General features: G+C 41.2%; 1 protein-coding gene across 2 annotated transcripts in view; it reads right to left on the bottom strand.

Moving 5' to 3' along the window:
* Positions 1-9,646, bottom strand: part of olf413 (DBH like monooxygenase olf413) — an 81,775-nt gene extending 72,129 nt beyond the window's left edge. For both annotated transcript variants that reach the window (XM_065307768.1, XM_065307769.1), the window contains exon 1: positions 9,072-9,646. The gene's annotated coding sequence lies outside the window, so the exon portion shown is untranslated. The remainder of the gene's footprint in view (positions 1-9,071) is intronic.
* Positions 9,647-14,063: the final 4,417 nt, after the last annotated feature.

Genomic DNA, 14,063 nt, shown 5'->3' with positions numbered 1-14,063 from the left:
GCAACATTTTCCGAATCCTTTCCCAGTCGATCGCTTATTCTTCCTCCTATTCCGTAGCAATTCGTGCGAGATTCCACCCGGCGACTTCCGTGGAATTCATGTGACAGTATCGACTATCGACCATCGGAGTCGTTTGTACAATTCGGGACTTTTTCCCTGAGTGTGTAGATGTGATGGTGTTTGCCTTTGCGGATATTTCGAGCATTTATTCCGACAAATATATTCTTTCGATTTGCGCGCGCCGAACGAACACCAGCGCCGCGCGATTCATCTAAATGATAATTCCACGAATTCGGGGCCCGGATAACAGTTACAGTTTTTGGGCGCTGTAAGGTAGAAGTAAGTCGTGTGCGCCGGCTGAGTGAAATTAGGAACGAGCGGAGAGAGCGAAATTCACGCGCACAAAAATTCCGAATGAAAGAAGGAAACATTGCGAGAGCGCCAGAGGCACGCCGGTAAAGTACCGTACGTCGGTGTTTAGCTCCACAACTAAGACGCGCCACACTCAGCCGCCAGCGGTTTTTTTCGTTTTTCCATTCGGCGATTGCAAAAGTGGTATGAAGAGAATCTGTTTCCGAATCGATTCGATTAGTTTCGTTGCGTTTACATTTTACAAACAAACTTTATCTTCAAGGCAATATTATAACACAAATTTATATACAACTTGCTTTTGACCTGCGACGTCATCCTGGTAGTGTTTAATAAAAATGTAATTTGTTTCTACTCTCTTGTTCTAGATATAGGTATGTGTCAATTCTATCAATAAGATTCGCAATTTTATTTTAAAGAAATTAATTATATAAAGAATTGCTTGTAATGCACTTCAGCGCGCCATCTCAAATTCAACTATTTAACTATAACTATGATTGAAACTCAATGCCAACTTTTATCCTATAGAAAAGGGCTGTCTTTAGAGTTTTCCCGGCAATTATTCAAAGTTTTCTCGCCGTAAAAACCATCCTTGGACTTTAACGAACATATTTAAAAAAGATTTGACCAAATTGGTCCAGGCGTTATTGAGTTATGCGCTTACCAACAGATTTTGCAATTCATTTTAATATTATAGGCAAGTGTAATGAAAAAATTGAAAAAAAACATTAAGTAAAACTTACAGTCAGGTATACAGGAGGTATTTCTTGAAATAGTCATTTGCACGTATAATCAGCATACGAATGGAAGGCGCGCGCAAAAGGTGCACAAAGGTGCACCGCATAAATTGCTCATTGCGCGGCTCAATGAGCATTCAAATCGCCTTCTTTGCCAAGCTAGACGACGCCGCATTAGACGCACATTGTTACTTCATTTGTACCATTATTGCGTCCATTATTGCCGATATGGCAAAACGATAACTATACAAATTCAATTTATTTATAAAGCCAGCAATTTTTACGCCTGGCGACAATTTTACGAGCAGCGCATTCCCCGCCGAATCACCATTTTATTCAAATTGCATTCAATTTAGCAATAAAACCAATAAAACCAAACAGGAGACCATCACAAGTGTTAATTCAATACACACAACTTATAATTTTAATTTTATAGTATTTTATACGTCAGATAAATTCGCCTGCAATTATTCATCCGCTAGATGGCGCAACAAAATCTATTTTCTCTTGACTCTTGAGTGACTCACGTAGAAAACAGCAATTATACAAAGTAATATAACCACGACATATTTTTTGAGTGTTTCGCAAAGCTATAACTTGTAACTCGTTTGTACTCATATTTAAATTCCGTTTATGTCTTTCGCGAGTTGCGCGCGCGCGCGCCCTGGGAATGACCGACCGACTTGCATGAAACTTTAATAAACAAATTATTCATAAATGCATAATTGCAATGCGCCTGCATGCCTGCAATATCGCACACCGAAACGCATGCATAATTCATCACCATCGCGAAATATAAAGCGCAGCCGACCAAAGCACCACCGACCGCACGAGCAAACCGAATCAAACGGATCGACATACGCTTTAGTCTTTACATCCCAAACGGTCGGATACTTTGTGTTTGCGCAATGACACACACACAGGCGATGAATTTTTCCGACGTGTTTGCGCACATTTATACAGCGTGTGAGTGGGAGTGCAATTGGCAATAAATTTAAATTGATTTCTTTGACATTTACAGATGTAATTAATTGCACAAACGATTAATTTGTTGTTATGCTCCAGTGAGTATACATTTCAAACCATTTAAACACTTTTTTTTAAATAAAAAATTTTAAAAGTTTTAAATAAAATTTTTTTAATTTTGTGATTTTAGTTATATAGAGTAGGATTAAAACTTGCATCTAATGCAAGAAGGAGATTTACTGCAACAATTTGGTGAAGTTAAAACGAAAAGCAGTATCATGTGACCCACCAAAAACTTTCCTGATTAGACAACTCGAAAACTCGAAACACGCATTCTTGTGATGTACTCGCATTACATCAAGACTAAATCAAGTCTGCATTGTTCCCAGCCAGCGAGAGTTAACTCTCCAACAACTAACAAGTAACAAGCATCAAGCACCAAGTTACCGAGTAAGTAATCTGGTATAATTTAGCAAAATTATAATCACAGACTAAAAAATATATTCTACAAACTCAAAAGGACGGAAATTCAAAATACAACCTGGGAGGTCCACTAAAATAATTTCCTAATTAATGTCAATCTTTTCCAATGACATATTTTTTCTTGCAAAATTTTTTTTTCAAGTTTTTGACTTATTGATGATTGAACAATTTTTGCAGCGTGCACAAAGTGCTCGAGTTGCAACAGCAACAGCAGAAAACTGGTTCGTCCTCATTTCATCGATGCTACCGATATATTGGTATAATTAGAGCTTTTAGTCGTGCAACTTCTGTGCGCGCACAGGCTGAAAACCACTCATTATAATTATACAGGTTTTGTATTAACAGCGGTGCACCATGCAAAGTGATGACGCAAAGAAGACAAGGAGCTTTCAGTCCTCGATTCAATAATGCATCACATTTTTGTGCAAATTTTAAATTAATTATTATACTTTGTATTCTTTATATTGTAAAACTCTGCCTTCGTTTTTCTCGTGCTGCAGTATTGAGTATGCTCCATTAATTAATTAATTTAAAATGAAAGAGATGCGCTTCTGGCGCGCAGCAGCAGCGTTTCGTGTTACACGTTACAGTAGCTCTTCTTCGTTCACTTTGCTACTGAAACTGATGGCGTTGGATGCAGCTCGGATTCGATTGCGAGAGCTCAGATGTAGGCTGCTCGCTTTAAGTACACTCCGGCACGTTGATGAATTCGAATAGATATTTCACGTCTTAAACGGCTGACCCAACTTGACCTAAATAATCGCCTCTTCACAACCCTTTGTGAAAAAAATTAGCAATTTTCTTAAAATGTCTTTTAAAAATTCCAACAAAAACAAAAAGTGTTTTTGTTTGCTGTAGAATTTATGCGGGTCACAGGAGGCGAAAGAAATAAAACGCAGTTGAAGAAAAAAAGCACACCGTTTGAAAGGATCTAGGAGCAAAAGTAGGAAAAGCTCGAGTGCACATTTAATGAGCGCGCTTTTTCTACATTAGCGCTGGCCGCATACATAATTGATGTATTTTTTCCGCCGCACGGCGCAAAACGACTGCCAGGACCTCCGGCAGGACTCGCCGGCGATCCTTTTTCGTTTGCTGGCCTTTTTTTGCCAGTTTTGAGACAGGCTCACTTAATTTGCCTTCGTAATTATTCAACGCGTAACGAGAAACGAGAAACTAGCGAAATCTTTTCGGAAAAATAAAATAAATTCGTTTTTTTTTAAACTTTGCGAGCAAGTTTTCGAAGATTTCAACCACATTTGAGTTGAATTTCTGGTCTGGAGCGTTCAATAAGCTTGGCGGTTGCGCGCGAGCGCGAGTCTAACCAAAAGTAATTACGGTTTATTCATGATTAATTAAACCCATTCAGTCATTACTTTGATTCCTGACGCGGTCGGCGCGCCGCATAACGCACGCCGAGAAATGAAACGGAACGCCGAAAGTAAAACCGAAACGTGCTCACAATCCTGCCATTTATACGCGCTGCAAGAGAAAGACACACCGAAACTTGCAAGTAAATGCTGAAGCAAGACACGTATACTTCGCTTAAAAGCTGTTTTCTTTCCCGATGGTGGAGTGAAAGCTTCGAAGCGGAGCTTTTTCGACTTTGACTTTACGTTTTCAATAGGCGTACTTAATTGACGTGCTTTCAATAATTTCATTTACGGTTTAGAACAATTCATTTATAGACACGTTGTGGAAGTAGTGAATAATATTTATTATACATTTTTAACAGTTTTTATTTTGTAAGTTTTAGAAAGTTACGCAAAACTTGTCTTATTACAAGGGAATTTGCGCCGCGCGGCGAAAATTAACGCCCGCGGCCCAAATTTCGAAATGTTGCTCGGAAGGAAGTTTTCGCGTACTTTACAACACTTTGCTTTGCATCGCTAGACCTTTTGCTAGACTTTTCGCTGAGACTTTACTTCGAGCAGCTTCAGCGTCCGGACGATTAGACTTGTGTGTTGTACTTTTCGAAGCCGAAACGAACCCGAAACGAGCTTCAACTACACGCGCAGAATTCCAGCACGTTGACGTTGCATAAAGTAAAGTTGGCGCGGAACATTGAAACACGGAATATTACAGCCCATCAAGAAACCCGGAAACAAGAAAACCGAGCGCGAGTAAAGTTGAAAATGTCCAAAGGGCGAAATTCAAATCTCGTAAGCTCCGCAAACGTTTGCTAAGGCAAGTCTAATCCTAACGATCAATTTATTTCAAATTTTGACTCCTCACCATCATTATTTTCAAACTTTTGTAACTCATATGCTTAAAATAATAATAAACTAAAAAAAATTGTTGATTTATATTGTTGTCATATTTCATGTACGTCTGACCGCATTTTATGCATTGCATTTATGTTTTTTTTGGGAAAACGCAGGGCGCTGTTTTAATAGTTTTAAACGCGTGGCCATTGAATCGGGAAACGGCCCGAATCCGGCGCGACAACGATAAAATCGATTTCGTCTGCTTTTTGTGCGTGACACCGACGGTTTTGTATTATTTTGTATCGCACTGCCAGCAAAAAAAAGGAACACACCAAGCAGGAGCGGCGTTCTCTTGATTTGCTTTATTTAGTGGAAACTTTCGGTCTGCCACACCGAGGATGCGCGTTTCGGGAATCGCACGTGCGAAGAGATAACACTTTCAATCATAAATTATCACGAAAACAAGTTTTTTATAGTTTTGCAATAATTTTTAATATATTTATGTAGTAGCGACATCTAGTGTTAATAAATATAATAATCGAATGGTGGATATTGTTCGCAACTTCATCCGCGTCAATTTGAATAATGAGTTGCCTAAATAGTTACATTTTTGTGTCTTGTGTTTTTTAAATTTTAATTTAAAGCATTAAGAAAATTCTATAATGAATTTTATGGCCATCTTGGTTTGATTTATATTGCAATAACTATTTTATACCCTATTTTACAGCCATCAATATAAATTATTAAATTTTGCAATAAAAAGTACGCTATTTACATTTCTTTGATCAAAATATCTTATCTTTCTTACTCCAAAACTAATTAATATTGGTTGAGTGGCTTCCGTATGAACCCATCACAAATAAACAAACAAAATCCCATTTGCATTAATATTAATACTAAGGATTTCTGCATTAGAAACAATAAAACTCAAAGAAAAGATAATTTTCCACTAAATTAAAGTAAAGTAAAAGACAATTAAATTCATCGGTGCACTGGGCTGGTGTGTGGGTTTAGCCGCAACAAATAATACACCGCACCAGATAATAATAACCAGCCTAACGAGCATCGAATGAAACTTTTATTGACTCCCGGCAGCTTTTTTACGATCGCCGCGCCGATTGCATACAGTTTCGTAACGCGTGTAACAACAACTCATAGTGCACCGCGCATAACAAAACGTTTTCGATAATAAAAGTATGATTTACGGCGAGCTTTATTTACACTATGCATATGGTGGACGACGGCCGGGCGCGAGATGTTGTGCTGGTTTCGGTCACTGGCATCCTTTGGCTTCTACAAGCTCGGAAGAAATCGCTCGGCGTAAAATCGTAAATCAGCCGCTTAAACAATATTAATCCGGTGCTTTATTATAATAAAAACGAGCGCTGGAATTTTTATATGTTGCACGAGGCGCACACCTGCGACACCGACAAGAAATTATTAATTCAAGATTACGAAAAACCGACTCTCCGACGGCCAAAACCAACAATAAATTTTTCTTCGCGCCGGATTTATTCGAAACAAGATTTGTAACATTTTTGTCCGGCGAAAACTTGAATAATTGCTGTGGGACGTGGTCAAAATTATAAATTTGTCAATAAATTACTTCAATACTTCATAGAGGTCGTTATGTAGAAATTATGCGCTAGTGCTCATGCGCATTAAGTCGCTTTCTTACACAAACAAGTTCTTCATCGCTATAAATTGAAATTTAAGTCTGGAAAGTTTTCCGGGAAGGGAAACAAATGATACAAATTCGAAAATGGAAGACTTCAAGCGGATAGAAGAAGAAGATTCATCCCCCTATGAAGCACGCTTCATATACTCGACTACTTAAATACTTATATGCATAGAGGGGCGGCGGCGACACATTAACGTCTTGCGAGGGCGGCGGCGCTCGAGTATTTTCAGAGAAAACTTCGTTACACACCGGTTGGTGTTGTTCCACCAGAAACGCAGCGCATCGAGGTGTTTTTCTTCGCAAAGCTCGCAAAGCTCTTAAGACGATATACGCGAACAAATTTCGGGGGTGGTTGCAACCGGGGCTGGCAGATGCCAATTAAGTAAGTACGTCACAGTCAAAATTCTCTTTTCGAAAAATCGCAATTTTTACCGAGTTGAATCTTTGATGCTTGTTTTGGTGTTTAAGTTGAGGCACGTTTCGCGTCAACATGTTGTCTCCGCGACGTGGCAGACGTCTTGTCCGCTCTTGAGTTGTCGCCTTTTTGTCCACACTTCCTTCTTCTTCTTCCCAGCGCGCTCGCTTTCTGCGAATTCGTGATTTTTTCGCATTGGCGCGACATTTAAATGCCGCGCTTGAATTTAAATGCACACACACGTACACAGGTACGTGTTAGATGCGTTTGATAAGCGTCTAAGAAGTCCGCAGCAGTCCGCGCCGAGTTTGAGTCGCAGCTCTCCGGCTAATCAAAGCGAAATTTATGGCAAACCTTTTATGCGCGCAAGACTTTCGAACCGTGTTGGTCTCGTTTGTTGCCGATTTTTTCCCTCCGCAAACGTTCGACGTTGCTGTTAATATATGCGTGCGAGCACGACATGCACATTGCACATCGTCGGAGCTTGATGTGTGGTGAGAGAAGAGAGTGTAAAGTTAAATCGAGACCCCGCGAGAGTGTGATTACCATGTGTGGGCAACGTGCACGATTTTCGCGCGCGTGTTTTATTGTGTAGCGCATACAGTATGTCTTTCAAACCATCCACTGCGCATGCGGACTAGCGCTCACAGTATTAACTCCCTAGTAGGCGGAGCATACACACATGTTAAATGCAATAAAAGTTGAGTTTTGTTTGAATCGCCGGGTTTAAACTATTGCACTTCGCATATCTTCAACACTTCTACAGCTAATGGCCGACTGTGAGACGTATGAGTGGGCAGTGGACAGTGGACAGGTTCGCCCTGCGCCATAGGGTCAAGCCCGGTCAAGCCCGGCGGGCGTCCGATCATCATCGTTCGTCCCCGACACGACGAAACTATTTCGCGCGCCGCGTTCGCTTTCCGCGTGATTTTTTTCTCCTGCGTCTTCTTCTTACACATCATCGCGATGGTGCATTATGTGCACCTACCTAGACTCAACCTTGGAATCCTCGGATTAAGATCAAGAATGAGATCGAGAGCAAAGGTCAAGAATGTCTAGATTTAATAGTCGTAGACTATTATTATTAACAACTGAAGTTATCGTATGGTAGACGATGTTTTTTTGGTGGTAGAATAGGACTTTGGCACTTTCCCACTTCCCGGATTTCCTCTCGCCAGTTTTCTTTCAAAGTCCGAACCAAAGCGGGTTTAGGTTGTTGGATGTTGTGTCTGTGCGCGGCAAAAAAAAAACGAAAACAAAAAAAACGTCCTGCACGCTTCGCGCTTGTGCTCGTGGGCGCAGGAAGCGTGTCATAAACTCATTCAACCCAGTTTTGTTTTATTTTTTTGCTGATCTACGGATTTCACTGTGTTTGCGGGTTCAAATTCACTGCGCGCTCATTTTTTGTCGATCGTTTTGTCCTCGCCGCTTTCCTCGTTTTGTTATTCGCGTGGTTTTTCATTTCGTACGAAAAACGCGCGGTTTATGCGTTTTCAAGCGCTTTTTTCCCCTGGCTACAGATTCCTCATCTTTTTATTCTTTTTATTTTTTAGTATTTTTACGGAGGATTTTTTTGGGTACGCGTGCGAAAAATTATTGCCATTGTTTGCGATATTGCGTGTCTAGCGTGTTTATTTCTGGTTTGGTGATCGCGTCGTGCAACGCCGATATTGATATAATCGATAAACTAATATTGAATTGCACAATTTAGTGTCGTAAATCATCGGCGTGCGGAGCGGTGGTGCGCGAGAGCGGAACAAACGGGCTGGAACCGGAACGTTTTGCGCCGTTTTGCACCGGCGCCCGGAATACACAAACCCGAATTTCCTCACACCCAATGATGCAATCCAATTACGAATTTAATCAAAATTGGGACATGTCATTGTCATCCAAACAACAAAATGCCTCAAATTTGCGGCAGGAAATTAAAAAATCGACGTATTGATAAATATTGTCTTTATTCTCCTCTGCGTGCTCCAAAATTCAGTGGGCAATAAATAATCAGTATGTAAATTTTGCGCGCGTGAAATTGCTGATCAAAGATTAACATCTCGAGATGCTGCGCGTGACCCACATCCGCATGCATTTTTCACGTCCACTTTGGCCGGCGTCCAAACATGAGCAAGTAAAAAAATATTAATTGCACGAGTCAAGATTTCACGAAATCTCGCTTGGCTCTTGAGATAAAATTAAATTATCCTGACACTGACACTTACCACAATCACTACGAGACGCAGGAGAAGAGAGAAGGCTCCTCTCACACTATGGACTATTAATCCTATGAACAAAGTGTTCTCCAGCCGAGTTTGTCTTAAGACGCTCTGCTGCTTGCTCTCCGCCGATATTAGTTTGCAGTTACACACAGCGAGAGGCGTCGCGCGACAGGGACACTCGCTCACTCGACGCACTCCGGCGTCGTATTGTCGTCGCGAGCTGTTTAGTTCGGGAGATAATAAACGCCGAGACACAACACAATTACGCCGAGGACAATGCGGACAGACAGACAGGAGAGCACCGCGGTTTTGTCACGGAATAACAGCGCCGAACACAGGAACGCTTTTAAATCAACAACAACAACATCAACAACACACTGCCACCAAAGACGCACACGTCAGGATCAAAATTTGTTCATCTTGAAGCCCGGAAAAGTGTTGAAAAGTTTTCAAAATTGTACGCAAGTCTTCTCGCGCAATTGGCGTATGATATTCGCGCGGTTGGCGTATTGTAGTCGTGCAGATTCGCGTGGTTTGCGATTCGAAAGAGACGAACTGGCGGACTGATGGTTCGCGGTTCCTGCGGAGGAGAAAAGCCGGCGCGCGCGCTCCCACCAAACAAACGCCGCGCGTCGCTGCCACTGCCCGGCCATTTGCGAGGCGGCGACGACGGCGGCGGTGGCGGTGGCATAGGTACGTGCGCGTTGCGCTCACCTAAAGAAACTTCTTTTACTTATTGATAGAAATTGCAAGGCTTTTCACCCAAACAAAAAAAAATAAATATAAAAATAAATGAAATTAATTTCCGGTAAAAAATAGAAAAGAAGGGTTGTAATTAATGGTTCTTAAGTACCACTTCTGAATATATCTGCCTGCGGTCGCCCCTCCACGGAAATGAACGATTTTTATCCCTTTCTCCCCATTTTGGCTTTGCGGCAACATGAAATATATCTCGCACCTGCGGTATTTCCCTTCACCCTTATCCGAAGGACCCGTTTGCACAATTCGGTGTATTCGAATTCGAATCTGTTGTCATTTGAAGGCACGCACGTTGCGGCCGTGTGCAATCAGTGCGAAACCCTAACAATATAAAATCTCTCCCTTTTTCATCCCTGGAATGCTAGCAGGTATCTCAATATCGGCCGAAGGTGTTTTACCAAAGATGCATTTTTCTTCCTGTCGATTTGCACGTTGGGTAGACTTTTTCCCTTGAAGGGTGCATAAAATTCTCATTACTCCAACCGCAGGCTGATGAATGTATACAAAATTTGAATAACAACAAAATAAACCACTAGAAAAACTATACTTTTACCTGTAGAGAAACTTGTAATCACTCCAGATAATATTCAAGCCCTAATCTTAATGTTAATGTTAATGCAGGTGTTGCCTTGGTTTCAGGTGTTGCAGATTTTCGTTCTTGGGGGTGCATACGAATTACATTTAAAAGTGAATTTGAATAATTTCGGCATTCAACGCCCCAACATTCCAAAATCCAAGCTTGCAGATTTTCCACCTTTCAAGAAACGTGGAATAAAAAAAAGTTAATATCGAACGTACCTAATGAACCGGCATTCATTTTTCTCAGGAGCGCCGGGGTGAAAAACGTGCCCGAAGGGTGTAACCGCGGCGCGCCGAATTCCGAACGTTTCATCGACCCTTTCATTTCGTGCGCGTGTTTCCCCCCAGCTCCACGGATAGTGAAATACTAAAGCGGGGGCGAACAAACGCGCAAGGGATGCGAATTATCATTAATATCATCAACGTCATCGGATGCGATGCGCGAATCGCATATAGATTGCAGATAGCACCACGGGAAGATGCGCCATAATGGATAAAACAATAAAACAATACAGCCAGGGTTAGGATATTCGGATATAACCACGGATAAGGGGGATGGTTTGGTGAGAAGCCGAAAATTCATCCCCGAGGACCTCTCGATTATGTTTATCAATCGCGAATATTGCGTGCGGAATGAAAATGGAAATATGTAATAGCACCACACAAAACGCACCCCTTAATTTTCTTAAGGGTTGCAGACATATCCTCACGTCGTGGGCTAAAACTAATTCGCCGACAAAGAAATTACATTAACTTTGCTGTTATATTTTTTTTCTCTCTGCTCAGAAAATCCTGATTCGTTTTGCGTTGATTTGCGAGCCCCTAAGGGTCGCCGTTGGTTAGTTATGGTTTCCTCGCGGCGATAAAATCGAGCGATGAATGCTCGCCGGGCCGGGGACGGGTCCGCTGATTATGCGTATTAAAATAATTCGAGTGGGAGTTAAGATTTTATCGCGCTTGCCTTTTGCCAACATGCCGCCCCCGCAGTACGATAACGCCAAACACAAACATTCGCACAGCTGTCGGGTGTGGAGGAGTGGGGGCACATGGTATGTGGTAAAATTGTGAAAAATTAGTCGGTCGCTGGAGGATTTTACGAAATGAGCGTCCTGCTCGTGGCCCGTGGACCGACGACCAGAAGCGGTGCGGTGCTTTTGTCGGGGAGGCCCGGCGCGCTCGTTTTATGCGTTTCCCGGCTCGCTTTTAATGCAATATCGATGTCGGATCAGGAGTTTTAAAAGCTTTTCAAGTTTACTTTTAATTCCTGGCCCGCGCGCGTCCTCACGGTTCACGGTGTTACGCTCGTCATCTTTTTCACCAACGTCTTTTCATCATCCAGAACGCAATTTTTATCAGTTTAGGAGCGCTTTTATTTCTGTCGAATATAAAATTCATTGAATAACTTTCAAATCGAATCAAATTTTAAATAAAAATTAGGTCAGCATAAAAAAAAGGAGTATAGGTTTTGGCACAAGTGTTACATGAAGGTTTTTTTTGCAATGTCCTTGCTGGAAAGCTTCAAAACAAGCTTACGGATTCCAAGAGCAGCCTGCTGCGCTGCAGGAGGTGCTCTTCCCGTTTTAGTTGATGCGCCCATTAAACGAAATGGAATATTTAAATTTATGGGGACACGCTAGATATTAAAAGAACGTTTTTACGACGATTCATCAAATATTTACGCTGGCCTCCTTTTTTTTTCTTCGACATATTAATAATAATCCACATGAAGAGAAATTAAAGACAAAACCATGAAAATTAAAAAGAAAAACGACTTGTTAAAATCTCGTGAATTTTTTTTTTTAAAGTTTTGTATAATCAGCAATTTTTTTCTGTTTTTCGACGTTTCTGACTGCTTTAAAGATATATTGCCCCCTTCCTTCAATAATAAAACTAAACGCTGATGGTTGTCCCCGAAATGAAAATGCGGCGAAAATGCAAAACCGCACGGATTTTATTGTTGCTCCGACCGGCCGCATACATACGTTTGCAGCTTCGGGAATCTCACCGAGAAAGAAAAAGCCGGCCGTGTCGGGGGATGCGCTTGATGTCGGACGTTTGGGATGGACGTCGGCGCGACGTCGGACGAGTCGTAAAATTTAGTGTCGTCCGAGCGACCACAATAAGTCGCGTCCGCGTCAGCGTCAGCGAAAAACACGGAACGTGCCGAACAACAATAGAAAACGCTCAAATTGTTCAACTGCTCGCATGGACAAATCCTCCAAAGTAGCAAGTAGCAAAAAACGGTAACTGGTAGCTAAAAGCTTTTTAACAAATCAGGAATTCTCGTTCCTTAGATCACTTAGACCACATTTTGATAGTTAATGAGGTATAAAGATTAAAAGACTGTAATCAAAGCAATAAAATGAAGCCCACCCATGAAAAGACGAATTGATCAATAGTATGATTAGTGTAAATGTGATATATTTTTGATTCCCACCGGAAATGTAACGATCGAAGAAATAGCTTCTTGTTCGCTTTTCGGGCTACCAGATATGATTTATGGTGTTTTAAAAAGAAGGAAATAAACCTAATTGCCCCACAATTACGGCTGCGTGTAACCGCTCGGTGGTCCCAGTGTGCAATATAACTTTCTTTTCTTTTCAGTTTCAGATTTATTGTTCGATTTGCGTCTTCTTTGAAAACTAGAAAATCGCTTCTGACATTTTGCCATTTGCAAGCAGACTAGACGAATTACGCCAGACAAAAAGGTCATAAAATATTTAGAACATTCCATTCTGTGACAAACAGGTCATAAACTACTGACCGAATTTCTGCAACCGGATTATTTCCGAAGAAAATCCCTGTCGAGGAAAAGTTGTGTAAAGTATTCTTTGCTATTGTTTGCCAAGTGTCGTAAAATTTGGTTACACTTCTTTGACGTCTCAATTCACCCGCCTGGGCATGTGCTAAGTGCAAGATGTGATTATTGTCAAGCCCACATTTACAGCCCTACTGCCCTCAATAACTAGGGTCATAAATTAAGTCATTGGCATGATTTTTTGACTTTTGTCTGTTGTGTTTTTGTTGGGCATTTTGAAAGGAGTAAAATGGAACTAAAAGTTTTAGTTATCTTCTAGTTGCCACCAAAATGATTTGTGGCCACGAAAAGGCTTCCAAATCAAAGTCTTTCGAATGTTGCCCATCGCTGAAGAGCTTGAGGGCATACGAAGAACCCACGTTCGGGCCATAACGGACTCGCGCATACCGGTACGCGCGTTCATCGTTCATTTGCTCATGCTCATGCTCATGAGAGTCATGGGTGTAATACTTGCTTGCCAAATATACAATATGTTCAAAATAATTAAATTTAAGTCAATTAAACCTCCATAAAGTAAAAAATTGACCAATAAATGACTAAAAATGTTATTTTTAGGTTTTAAGAGGTTAATTGACTATTCAAAAATATTTTTAAATGTTTTTGGTTGATTTCTTGAAACAAGGTGTATGGGAACACTGGTGGTTTTGTTCCGAGGGCGAAAAAAATCAGCCCGCGAGCGACGACGCGCACATCGATAGATTAACTCGTGTGGGCGAAGCCATTCTTCTCGTTCTTCATTTTGTTCCTCATTGCATGTTTCGTTTTGTTTCCACGCGTGCAGCATCTCCTCAATTCTTTCGCCGGCGCACATCGATTCTTCAATTTCTTTCCTTTCGCTT

The sequence above is a fragment of the Atheta coriaria genome, unplaced genomic scaffold (genome assembly GCF_025399875.1).
Source record: "Atheta coriaria isolate IRGN ID8LTWV9N9 unplaced genomic scaffold, Caltech_Dcor_3.1 hic_scaffold_7_pilon, whole genome shotgun sequence".
NCBI classification, from domain to species: Eukaryota; Metazoa; Arthropoda; class Insecta; order Coleoptera; family Staphylinidae; genus Dalotia; species Dalotia coriaria.
Note: the sequence above shows the minus strand (reverse complement) of the source record. Positions and strands in the feature narration are given on the sequence as shown.